The 14,200-nt window shown below is 38.3% G+C and overlaps 1 long non-coding RNA gene across 1 annotated transcript; it reads left to right on the forward strand.

The window, feature by feature from the left end:
* The first annotated feature begins 963 nt into the window (after nt 1-963).
* Nucleotides 964-11,263, forward strand: LOC142075731 (uncharacterized). The gene is made up of 2 exons (XR_012671002.1): nt 964-1,074; nt 11,090-11,263. It is a non-coding gene; the product is annotated as an uncharacterized LOC142075731 (long non-coding RNA).
* Nucleotides 11,264-14,200: the final 2,937 nt, after the last annotated feature.

Raw genomic sequence — 14,200 nt, forward strand, 5'->3', positions numbered from 1 at the left:
AAGAAAGGGTTCTTCGGGTATGTAAACAACAAGCAGAAACAGAAGGAAAATATTGGCCCATTGTGAAACAGGAGATGTCACCAACAATGCTGAAAAGGCAGAGGTTCTCAAGACTTTCTTCACCTCTGTCTCTACCAGCACTGTTGGGCCTCAGGCCTTGGGAACAAAAATCTAGATTGATGCAAACACAGACCCACAGTCAGTGAAGGAAAAGTTGGTATGTGAACTATTACAGGAGCTTGACCCCTACAAATCGATGGGCCTTGACAATACCCACCTGAGGGTGTTAAGAGAGCTGGCTGATGTTATTGCAAGGCCACTCTCCACAATCTTTGAGAAGTCCTGGAGATCAAAAGACATCCCAGAACACTAGAAGAAGGCTAATGTCACCCACATCTACAAGAAGTGCTTAAAGGAGGATCCAGGAAATTAAAGACCCATCAGTCTTACTTCAGCCCTTGGAAAAGTTATGGAATGTATCCTCCTGGGGGCTATCACAAGTCAAATGAAGCATGTGATTGAGAAAATCCAGCATGGATTCACCAAGGGCAAATCGTGCTTGACAAACCTGATCGCCTTCTACGACAAAGTAACCTGCTTGGCTGATGTGGGGTGAGCGGTAGATATTGTCTACCTGCATTTCTCCAAGGCTTTCAATACGGTTTCCCACAGCCTTCTCCTAGAAAAACTGATGTGTTACAGTCTACACAAGTGGTCTGTGCAGTGGGTGGGGAACTGGCTGACAGACCGCACCCAGAGGGTGGTGGTAAACAACTCCTTTTCAAACTGGCAACCTGTCACAATTGGGGTCTCCCAGGGATTGATACTGGGCCGAACACTGTTTAATATCTTCGTAAGTGATCTGGATGATGTGATCAAGTGTACCCTGGTGAAGTTTGCCAATGATACCAAACGAGAGAAACTGATGTGTTACCGTCTACACAAGTGGTCTGTGCAGTGGGTGGGGAACTGGACACTTTGGAAGGGAGAGCCACCCTGCTCTCACCCCAAGGAAGACTTGAAGAGGCTGGAAGAGTGGGCTAACAAGAACTTTATGAAGTTCAACAAAAACAGGTAAGGTCTTGCACCTGGGAAAACATAGTCTAGGAGTGCAGCACAGGCTGGGATTTACCCAGCTGGGGAGCAGCTCTGTGGAAAGGGACCTGGGGGTCCTGGTGGACAACCAGCTCAATATGAGTGAACAGTGTGCTGCTGTGGCAGCCAATGGGATGCTGGGTTGCATCAACAAGGGCATCACCAGCAGAGGGAAATAAGTGATTATTCCACTTTACTCAGCGCTTGCCAGGCCACGCCTGGAATACTGTGTTCAGTTTTGGTCCCTGCTATACAAAAAAGATGTGGACAGGCTGGAGAGGGTCCAGAGAAGGCCCACAAAGATAATCAAAGGACTGGGAACCCTGCCGTGTGAGGAAAGGCTGAGAGAACTCTGTTTGTTCAGCCTTGAGAAAAGAAGACTTCAGGGGGACCTTATCACCATATTCCAGCATTTAAAGGGTGGCTACAAAGGAGAGGGAGACTCCTTTTTTACAAGGAGTCACATGGAAAAGACGAGGGGTAATGGGTACAAATTACTTCTGGGGAGATTCCAACTGGACACAAGAGGAAAATTTTTCACAACAAGAACAATCAGCCATTGGAATAATCTCCCCAGGGAAGTGGTGGTTTCCCCAACATTAGACACTTTTAAGATTCAGCTGGACAGGGTGCTGGGCCATCTTGTGTAGATTGTGCTTTTGCCAAGAAAGGTTGGACCAGATGATCCTTGAGGTTCCTTCCAATCCAAACAGATTCTCTGATTCTATGAAAGAAATTCTCAAAGGGAATAATCAGGTAGACAGCATGTTTTCAATTTCTGCTCATGCCTTTAGAAAAAAGCACATGTAGTTATTGGAGATATCTTTGTGTGTAAATATATAAACTACAAATTTTATACATTTTTATAGAGAGACTCTCTCTCTATATATATATATTGCCTAAAAAGTTATAGCTGCTTCCTTTGTTGGATTGTTTTTCTTTCCAGAATCTTTCCAGATTAACTGGGCAAAATCTGAATGCAAAATTAGATTAAAATAATTAATAGAATTCAAAACCACAGTTTTTTTCCCACTCATATTTATGATCAGACAAGCACTGATTTCCCTCTTCTAGTCTGTTCAAAAGGTACTGTTTATTAAAAAGAAAATAAACCATTCAGAAAGCATGAAAACTTGTACTTAGGCTCTTGATTCTCCTTGATATGTTTAACTTGCTGTATAGATTTAGATTTTTTTTTTCAAACTTTCTCGAGTTTTTAACTTCCTGTCTGGCAACTGCTGGCTCCTGAAGTGCTGAGCACAGCACTTGCTGAGAACCAATAAAAAGTCAAAGACTTGATGTCAGGCTCTCTTAGACTTATTTAATCACTATGAGTGGAAAGGAAGACAGATTTTGATTAAGACCAGCTAAACCGATCAATAAAGTCCTTGAACTTGCATAAGTCACTACTGGCTACTTCCAATAACAGCGATAGCCTGTACTTAGGAAGACATATCCTTACATCAGTACCTTTACATAGGAGACATACATGTGGACAACCACTGAATATGTATGTATGCTCCTGTAAGAGGGTGCATTATAATTAACATTGTACTGCTGTTGCCATTGGGAGGTATAACTGCAGCTAATTTCTTTTTCATTGAATCTGTGGGAAAGCTGAATTCTAAAATGACACTCAGATAGCTATATATAAACATAAAAGGAAACTAAACGTATAGTGAGCAGCATGACAACTTTGCAATGTGCAATTTTCACTAATTTCGTTCTTGATATACTAGTCCAAGTTCAAAAAGGGGAGAAGGTCAGGGTGGAGGTGCACTACTTCAGGATCCTCTAGATCCGTTGGATATGAGACTTAAACAAACAAGAAATTACTTTCATTGATTAAATGTAGATTGAATTAGTAGGAAAAAATGACAGGCCCTGCTAAGGTTGTGTCCCCTAGTCATTGTTTAACTCAGCGTGACAGATTCAATCTGCTCAGCCCAAAGGAAGGCCAAAGATGTCACAGACTCTGCACAATGCTAGAGCCATAGAAGAGCAAAATCGAAAAGTTGCACTTTATCAACTCACAGCCTGGAGCCACTGTTCTCATTCGAGTTGTGTTAGCAGAACAATGAGCTACAGCAGGCGCAAGGCCGCTCCGCATAATAATTGTAGGTATCCCACAGGCAAAGCTCTTGTTGCTTTTAAGACTTGACAGAATGTGTCTTGTAGGCATGACCTAACAGATGGGGGACTTTTTTCTTTCATCTTTTCCAAAAAGCCACCTAGGAGAAACATATAAAGAATCCTGACAAGGGATATATTTTCTCCTAAAGGGGTAAGTTGATTACTATAAGCTGCTCTTCTTTTCCGTTCACCTTAAAAATAATTGCTGGTTACCTTAGTGGAAAGAAGTCAAGTATAGCAACAGAAGCAGGGATAGACCTTTTGCTCTATCCTGCTAATTTGTGTCACCTACTGCACTGCCTTATGTATTGATGGTAGAAAAAATGAAGCAGAAAATTAAGTCTGAAAGGCATTTTTGTCCTGCTGTCACTTTGTACAACATTTAGTTCAGTTGACATGACACTGTGCCTTTTGTTACATAAAACTGTCACATTGTCCCCTTCTGGTTAGCCACAGTTGCCGGCCAAATCAATAATGTCTGTCAAAACTGTCAAATAATGAAGACAGTCTAAAAATATCTGTTATAATAGATAATATTTTTAATGACCACTAAAAAATACAACAAAATTATGTCACCAACAATATGAGCAAAGAAATGAGATAAACTTAACTGTTAGCCCAGATAAACTGAACAAGGATGTTCACAGATATATTGTCATTACTGGACATTTTAATTATTTCATAACTTTTTCTGATAGTTTAGAATGCCTCTAGTCTTTGAAGGCAGTTTATGGCTACTGAGGGACACCTAAAACACATTAGCGTATGTATTTAGTGTACTTTGTTAGAGTTGTGAGGTACTATTGCTTTGTTTTGCTTCAGTTTTTCCAGGCAAAACATTAAACACAGGCAGCCTTAGAGAATACAAAAGGAAGCCCATGGAAGAATAAGGAGACTGATTCTCTTTCCCACTTTTCCACTCTTTTGGCTGGACAATGGTGTGATACAGAAACTTAAGGCAAAGGATACTGAGATTTACAAACCATAGTTAATGTCATATAATGGGATTTTCTTTTTACCTTCCAACATTTCAGACTGAAATTCTGCAGATACTTTTTTGTTTATAGTTTCCTCTTAGAAGCTCTGCTAAACATGTACTTTATCTAGAATGTGGAAGAAAAGATTAGTGCCCCAAAAGGACACAGTTTGTCCAAAAAGCACCACACTGCTGGCCCGTGAGACTGTGCTTCCTGGCTGGATACTGCAGGAAGACACACAGGCAAATTTGCCTACTGTTCTCCCAAACAGTCAGAACAATAAATATCAGTGCTATCCATGTGTCTTTCCAAACATTGTCCTTTTGTTTAGCAGATATTTTTAAGAGAATCATTTGGACTTCAGACTTACAAAACTGTAGGTTCTGCAGTTATTTCAGATTATTTCTGGGACGCCCAACCGGTGTCTCTCTCTTTTGTCATGTTTTGTAGGGAGAAAAGGAAAACATGGATTTGCAAGTTCTATGTAATTTTTTTACCTGGACAAAGATACCTCTTCTTCTGAATTTTATGCCTTCCATGTCTTCACAAATGTGATTTCAGCCCCATCCTACGAACTAGTCAGTTTTACCTACTCACAGAAACTCATGCATGCTTTTTATAGGTACTTTAACTACATACAAGTTGAAGGGGAAAGGAAAGATTAGGAAAAAACAGCAGCCACCAGATCCAAGAACCAATAATTCTTTCAATAATTCTTTTTATAGGTTGTCCCGTGCCACGGTGCCAACAATATGGGAATTCCATTTTGCTCTTTTTCAGTTCAGAAAACTTCACTTTGTAGATTTTAATCTTCATATGTTTCTCCTGCTTGAAATGAAAATACTGAAATACTACTGGGATGAAGACCATAGAAGACTTAAAGAAATTGAATTTTTTGTAGAAAAATTACATTGCAGACTTTCTCTCTTTCTGTGACAATTAATTATACCTAAGCATTGTACATGAGAAAAATATGCTGTAATAACAGATATGTAGATTGAATATCCTGAGGACTTCAGACATATCCAAGTGATTTGAACAGACTTTCCTGTTTACTTTCCCACTCCCAAGAAAATAAAATTTTAAATAATAAGAATGTGGGATTGATAGCCTCACAATTTTCTATATATTTTAAAAATATATCCTCTGAACACAGAGGTTTAAAAGAAATAACAGGATTTTCTAGCCAGGAACATATGCTTCCAAATATTTTGCTTTGTCCGGGTTTTATTTTGAGCTCGTCTGTTTTTTTTCTGATCCCACATACCTGTATCTTCTCCAATAACTTGGTGTAGTGTTTAACCAGCCTCATGGAGGAATGGTTAAGGGAAATTTCCATTGTTGCTCCTCATTCCTCCAGCGTGTTGGGGTTCTCCTGAGCAGCAATCCTGCTGTCCTGGGTACCAAAAACTGCCCTCAGTTTGGTGCTATTCACAAACTTACTGAGGGTGCCTTCACTCCCATCATCCCAGTTGAAGATAAAGATGTTAAAAGGTATTGGCCCTCTCACCCCCTAAGTAATACAACATTTAGGCAATTTTCAGGTAGTATTTGAACTGTTTGCCACAACCCCTAGTGCCTGACAGTTAAGCTGGTTTTTAGCCATGTTGCACTCCACCATGCAATTCATATCTCCTCTATTTGGCTGACAGGATGCAATGGGATATTGTGCTAAAAGCCCTAGTACAGACAAGAGTCATCTTCTGCCCTAGTTCACAAAGCCAATCATTTCATTAATAGAAGACAACCAGTTTCATTAAACATAGTTTGCCTTTTGGTGAATCTGAAGACACCTTCACTTTCACTTATATTTTAATGAAATTTCCAGTCAATATGAGGGAAAAGTATTTTGCTGTGAGGATGGTCAAACACTGTAATAGGCTCTCAGAGAGTGGTGGAAACTCCATCTTTGGTAATATTTAAAACTCAACTAGATGTGGCCATGGGCAAACCTGATTCAGGCGGCCCCACTCTGTAGTTCCCTAGGTTCTCTTTGCTTCCTTTTTGAAGATCTGTTTCTCTGGCCTTGTATAACTCCACCTTATTTACATAGGCCCTGTTTGATCCTCCACTCCTGTGGCAAGTACCTCTTTCCCCAAGCTTCCCCAGTAGGCCGGAAGACTGGGAGACTGGGGAGCAGACCTTGCTGTTAAGGACTGAGGCACCTTAGTACCTCAGCCTTCCCCATTTTCTCCTCGTGATCAGTCTGCAGCAGATGCCCATCACAGTATCCCTTGGCTCTGATCTCCCCCAATCTCCCAGGATTGTCCTTTTGGTAGCACAGTTCCAAGCATTTAAGCTCTTGTTTGGACTGCAACTGCACCTGTCTTCCTATGCCTGCCTCCTCCAGGCTCTAGCTCATATTCATCATTGCAGCACTCCTCATGCAAGATATTCCTGAGGCCTGCAAACTTATCGTCATGAGTGTTGCGCTACATGCTGGTACTACAGCTCATTCATGAGTAACCATGGCTAAGGGAGATGCTACTCAAGAAATCATTGCTTATTCAGGTGATAAACCATGCTAACAAGTAAGAAATGATGTCTGTAACAGAATTTTTTTAATTATTATTTTGGACAAGGAGTATTTAAGAAGATGGCATTTTAACTCTTGGAAATGCCCATATTCTTACCAAAGATATAATAAATGAACTCAATAAATAGTTATGTATTTAAAAATCACCTTTATAGTTTATTTTATAATACTTTTCTGAAACAACTTCCTTTTTGCCAGTTCTAAATGATTCTTTTAGGCAGATATGTAACGTAAACTGAAGACTGGAACAGGAACCTGTTATGGATTTTAATGTAAGCAAAAACCATTCATATATATTGACTGCTTTCTAAAGGATGAATCAGAAATAAACTGATTATGAATATTTTTCTTAGTAATTATTTCTTGTACAGTTGGTTGTGGCTTTGTGAACAGACTGTTTCGGTCAAATGAAAAAAAAAGCAAACTAAAACTAAACATTTGTGATCAGCAAGCTGTAGAGTTCAATGTCTTGAGTGGTGATCTTTTATTTCATTAATTAAATGCAGTGAAGAGGGTTACCATCTGAACCCTAGAAGAGCAAACTACATGCTGCCTTTATCATTTAATTTTTTTTCCTAGTTCTTTCTGTACTCTTAAACCCAGAACTCTAGGAGCCCTTTCCACTATGTTTCAGTGCTGTGCATGTGGCGTTTTTTAATTTTGTACACTCAAAATGTATAAATATTCAAATACCTTTGGTTTATACCAAGTAAAAGTAGAATAGTAGTTTAATTTTTAAGTATTTTCTTTAGTTCCATCATACAGATAAAATTCCAGTTTTAATAAATTCCTTGATTTAATCCATGAACTGTAAGACTCCTCAATATAGAGTAAATTAATTGGAATAAATCTCAGTCTGACATATCATAGTTTATGTTTGTAAATTCATAAAATAGAATAAAGTGTTGAAGTCCTTGTATTCTGTGTGTTCTGTTCAAGGTCTTTAATATACTGTGGTAAATGGCCTGTATACTTCACAAAATTAATTTATTACACTTTTTTTAAATTACAGATTTTGTTCATACTTTCTCAAGGTTTAATGCAGCATGAAGTCAGAGATTTAATTATTGTGAAATTTCTGCGATTTCTCCATAAAATAGGACAAGAAAGTCCTATGAGAAGAAAACCACAAGTGACATGATTTTCTCTCACCTGATTTGATCTAGGATTTAATTGTGTGGTGTTACAGCGTATTTGAAAACACATTCTTTCTAATGTAGCTGCAGAAAGCAATAATATATTTTAGCATGTATCATGGAGAATTACGATTTTGAAAGGTTAGTATGCTACTGATACAACTAAAGAATATTCAGAAAAATGGAGATTATTGTCTTCTAGATAAGACAATCCATAACGTTCTCTGTTAGCAGCTTGGAGTACTAACCAGGGAAGTGACTCAATTTTTTTGCCTCAATTTTTTTTATTTTATCCCTGCAAAAAACCTGTGTATGTTACCAAGTCAGTTTTCCACAGTGTTTGGAAAAAATAAACTTCTGTATTCTCATAGAATATAATTTTTCTGGATCATTTTTTATAGACTGATCTTTACGAAAATAGGCAGAAATTTTGGCCTACAAACTTCCCAGTGTTCATACTTACTTTTTGGAGGTCCATTCTTTACAGTTCTTACGTCCAGGTCTCTGTCATTCTTCCCTGTCGCTATTTTTCTTTCAGTGCAGCTTCAAAATTGAGGACTAACACCATTTCCAGGAAAACTTAATTTTACCCATATAAGAAAAAAATTTTGGAGGATTCTCTGTAGAATTTGTGTGTGGTGGAGTTAAGTACTTATTTTTTCTTCTTTTTTTTTTAAAGCTCTTTCAGAGCTTTTTTCCTTTAGTGACCCCAGGAGAGAAAGCCATTTTCTTAGTTTGTAGATTTGGGATCATTTTCTACTTCTTTTTCTTGTTAACTACAGGATGAGCAAAGTTAGTTCTCTTTCACCCTCTGAAAGTGTAACTGACTGGAATGACTCTTCATTTATAAGAGCTGAATTTCAGCCAAGAAGAAATGAGTAAGTCTTCGATCCTGATTAGTGTACTTGTGATAATTTCTCTTGTGGTGTGAGTTGTCTGAACTGAGAGTCTTCATTCAGTCCTATTTATTGATGATCACATTAAAATTTTCAATAATATAGGGTACTTTGATTCTTTGACCACTTATGCTTCCTTTAAAAGGCATCATCAGTCACCCAGGAAGCTTCCGCATTGAAAACATACATTTGCATTGATTAGATACGGTCTTATGGCCCTTATAAGGAAATCTAAATAGGATATGTAGCCAAAGATCTATGACTTTTGCACAAGGTGCTAATAAAGAGTGGGATTGTCTCTAGGACTGACACAGCTGTGATCAGGAGTGGGAAGAAATGATGTTTCCCACCTGCCCATCCCTTAAGAGCGTTGTGGATCTGGACACCAGTGAAGAATTAATCAAAGACTTAATGAACAATATTCTTCCCTCATCAGCAGATGGATGGGAAACATGTGAATGGCTCTACATAACAAGCAGGGCTCTCCAGGTGAAATTCAAGGAGTAATCTACAACCTCCAAAAGGGTTTAAACAATCTTCTCTTTCCTGCATATCTGCCAGATTGGGGAGGGGGTGGGAGAAGAACAAAAAAAAAAAATTTAAAAACTGAATTATATTTCTGTTTGGAGTTACGATAGTCTTTATCCCTTCTTCTCTCCTCAAAAACCATCATAACTGGACATGGGAAAATTACTGATGATTTTTGATCTAGTAGATGAACTACAGCCTCTTAAGGTCACATTTAGTTCCCCAATAGATCATTTAGGGATTATTATAGCTTAAAACTTATTTTTAAGCCTTGAAGTCTGTATGGGTAAGTCATAACAGGAAGGATTAAAGACTATTTCTAAGGTTTAAGACAAGGCCTAATATCGTTAAAGAGACTAGTGTACAAGTGTTTAATCCATTGTTTGACTATTCTATACAATTAATAATATGCTAAATATTACTGACATTTGAATTCCAGAAAATGGCCAATACAATGCAAATATTCCAAGTAAGAACCTGTTTACTAGCAATAGAGGACTGAAATTTTCTGAATTTGAACTTCCATTGAGAGTTTAGTTTTTGGTAAAAAGGGATGCATTTTTTTCACAAAAAAAAGGTAGTATTTCTTTAGCAGATTTTATTGAATGACCTTTATATTGCAAAGGAAGAGTTCTAGACTTCTGCACATGATTATATTTCTCATTTCCTACCTTCTAACATGTGAGAAAGTCACTGTCAGAGACTGCTGTCTTGTCTGTTACTACACAAGTATCACTCAAGTAAGGTGTCCATCTTAATATTGTTTTTAATTCTGTTTTGCTCTAACTATGTCACCTTGATAGTATTATTCATTGCGGTAGATCCTAAAAAAGGGTAAATCTTTATCTCTGTACAGATTAGTAGCTAGTCATGCCTAAAAAAGCTTGGCAAAGCAGGAATAAGTTTAACTAAAAGAAAATGAATGTATAATAAGCAGAGTCAAGTGTGAGGAATGTGTTAAATATCATAGAAATCATCTCAGCTTGGGGAAAAGTGGACAGTTTTGAATAATAGAAATAAACTAAATGGCATAAAGTGGATATGAGGAAAACAACCACTGAAGGAAGCGGTGTAGGTATCTAGGGGGTAAAAGGGGCAAGTGTAGAGCGGGGCTGGGATGCCAAGAATATTCATCTTTTTCTTTATTAAAAATTATGGTGTTCTTGGTGTTTCTGAGCATTTCACATTGGTGGCAGAGATGAAGTATTTTTTAAAAATGTTTGATCTGTTCTTCAGCTGCAGTAATCTGCCTGACCTCCGCAGTGACAGAGCTCTGGAGCTGTCAGGTTAATTCCGAGTGAGGAGGCAGTTCAAAACATGAAGTCACAGCCCATGTCAAATGTTGAGCACCAGCAAAAAGCCATTTATGAATCAGTTCAGGCCCGGTAATTATGCAGACATTGCTTGGCATATAATTATGAATAACAAACATATCCAAGAAAATTGCAATTAATTCACAGATTTACACAATTTACAAATAGAACAAAAAGCAAATCTTCTCATACACTTTTCTCATTTTGAACTATATAACGTGCTCCATTTACGATCTATACAAATACAGTCTACCTAAACCAAAATTATTAGTTGGTCCTCAAATACATCTTTCTCGTATTTTCTTTTTCTTCTTAGGAAGCATTGTGTGCATGTTTCATAACCCCAGAGGCCACAGAATGTACAAGTATCTTTATTTTGATTTGAAAGGTCCCTACCTCTCAGCAGGTTGGCGCCTACCTCGAGTTTATGCCACATGGTGAACCAAAACTTAGGCATTTTTCTCTCTTTTCCCAGGGAACACTAGGCAGTTCCAGAGTATGCCTACTATGCATTGACTTCCAAGGCAGCTGCTGCTCGGAGACTGTCTGGGTGCCAGTCGACTTGTGGGAGGTGGTGACTGTCTAACTTCGCATGACTTTTTTTTCCCCTTCCCTTTTCCCTTCACTTATTAAACTGTGTTTATCTCGACACATGAGTTTTTTCACTTTTGCTTCTCCTATTCTCTCCCTTGTTCCACTGGGGGGGGGGTAGCGAGCGAGCGAGCGAATGGCCGTGTGTGTGTTTAGCTGCTGGCCAGGGTCAACCCACAACACTGCCCTAGCACAACCGTTGGCCCCAAAAAGCAAGCCCATCCAGCTGCTTGGCGTGCACCATGTGGATTTTAGATCAAGGGACCTCAGGGCTTGGTGGCTCAGACGTCAGCCAGAGCAAACTGAAACCCATGGTATTATCATGTTTTGTCCTGCAGAGGTTAGAGAGAGAGCAATAATTTTGCTTAAATGTGTACATATATTAAAGTTATGTATAACTTTAAGTTGTACAAACATGGTCTCCTTTGTGTTGCAGTCAGATAAGACTGCTTCATTGTCTGGTCAAGGTGTCTTCATTGATACGCTTTTAACATTTTGTTTACTGACTTCAGATGGCTTTGTGCAGGTTCTAATGGGAACTAGGCGTATCTATATTTTCCACCTTATTCATTAACTCTCATAACACCTACCTGAATGTTTGGAATTTGGCTTGCTTACTTGTTCATTATACTGTAATTGTCTTTTCCCCTTATGTTTGTAACTTCTCTACATCTGTTGTACTTTGTAAGAAAAAACATCATCTAATTCCAGCTCTATCCTACTCATTGGTATGTTGAAGATTGGTCAGCCTCTGTAGAAATATATCCCTCCACGAGATTAGTAAGCCTCCGAACTTTGAGGCTCTGAACTGCTATACTTATCCACCCCCAACCTATATATTATTGTGCTTCTTTAGCAACTGAAAATTCCTACACTACCATTTTTATGGTTATTTACTCCATTTGATGACAATGTAAAGAAGAAAACATAACCTATATAGAGGAGGAATTGTAAAGGCCAGAAGACATTATGAACAGAACCTTTTTCAGATTTAGAAGTTAATTTTTTCCATCAAAAGCAGAAACACATAAACCTTTTAGTTACCTCCTCTCTAGTTATTAATACAGATTTTGTAATTTGTGTCTCTAGAGCAGTGAACAGATGGCACCTGAATCTAGTCTAAGCTTGTTTAACTAATTTCTGCCAATCAGGAGGGCCCATTTCCTTCAGTTATGATGAGCAGTTATGATAAGAAGGTACCTTTCTAATTGACTGTGACATGCAGACATCCTAATACTTTTATCTCTTTCTGCTCAGAGATTTTTTCAAGACATATTTCTCCTAAATTTTATGCAGCACAGAAAGAACAATAAATGCACTTAGTTATTTGTCTTATTAACTATTACTATTAACTATTCTTCTGACTGAAAAATAACTCTATTTTTTCTGAAATGAAGACTTTTTTCTTCGACACTTACCTTTCCAGTTTAAGCTGTGCAAAAACTCTGGGAGAGAAGTGGGTGTATGAGTAAGCAGCCTTCCATTACCTAGTGGTTATGACATTCATGTAAACAGGGACGTCTCCTGGGACAAACTTCTGCTCCCACTACCATTTATGGTTTTTGTGGGTGGTTGTTTTTCCTCAGTGGCTATGTCACTTAAAATACACAAGAGAGCCTGAGGGCAGAGATCAGTGCCAAGGTCTTCCTCTTCCCATACCAAAACTCTCCAGTCTAAAGAGTAACACTCACTAGATCCTACTTTCTGGCCTGCTAAATCCTGAAGGTTTGTATGCAGAGCTATAAATACAAGAAGACAGGTAGGGAACAATCTTCCAACCACAACTGCTATTATTTGGTGCTTGGGTTTCAGTCTTAGTGAATGGAAGATGTAGGTAAACCCTGCTCAGATACAGTCTCCTACATGCCGAATGCGTGCTTCAACCACTGTGTACGTATGCTACTATGTGAAAGAAGGAGCTTCTATCATTATGCCCTAAAAGCAATATGTGGTCACACCTGCCTGCTGTAGATACCCCGGGGGTATATGCAGAGTGCATTTGCCGAAAACTGACAGATGAAGCCCTTCAGGCACTCACTCTAGAAGAGTGCCTACAGTTTTACTTCAGATAAACTTTAAGTCATAGGAAAGCTGCTGAGCTGCTCAGTCCTATTGAAAGTGTAGTGTGGGAAGGAGAACCAGAACTTCAAATCTGGGGCATCAACTGAATTTAGCTTGCAGGATCAAGTAATGGCTGAGTAGAGGATTTTTCAAAACTGGATTTTGGACACAGGCACTGAAGTCCTTTCTTACACCTCGCCCTTGCTGTGCCTGAAATAGATGATTGAATCATCAAGGAATACATCCTTAATTTGAAAAAATTTTTTGGCTCACTGTTTTCTCAGTCATTGGACAATGACTTAGAGACCTTGAGTTTTATGTAAAGTTTTAAAGGCAGATGAAAATCACTGGTTTTGAGTATGATCCTTTGATAATCCCAACCTTTTCTAATAATATTTGATATTTGAAAAGTGATGCAGTTGAGTTTGCAAGAAAGCAAATCTTAATTGGGTGCGTTCCTTGAAAACACATATTTTTCTTGTGTATGTTCCTAAGTTCACTATTTTTGTGTGCTTTGAATTGCCTTTACAACCTTCTTATTTGCTAATGAACCTCTCTTCATAGCAGTTCCCACCCCCAACATTTGTTTTTATCCACTTTCAAAAATTGTATCTGCAAGCTTGTATATATTGTTTGACTCTCTTTCCTACTGTGCTACCTGTACTGTGCTACTGTTTTTTAATTTTATACATCAAAATAAAAGGCTGTTTTGAGCTACAGCTTTAGTTATCAATTATGAAACACCTACGGAACCAATTTTTAGGCCTATTTGTTGTGTGCAGTATTCCTTTTCAGAATGGATATAGTAAGATGCATCTTATCTGTATTATTACATCCATGCAGTGATGGATTTTATTACTTCCTCCTGTAGAATTGAGCCATTATGAGCATCCTGATCTTAAAAGGAGCTCAATACTCAGAGCTCCCAAGGGAA

This window comes from Calonectris borealis, chromosome Z (assembly GCF_964195595.1).
Source record: "Calonectris borealis chromosome Z, bCalBor7.hap1.2, whole genome shotgun sequence".
NCBI lineage: Eukaryota > Metazoa > Chordata > Aves > Procellariiformes > Procellariidae > Calonectris > Calonectris borealis.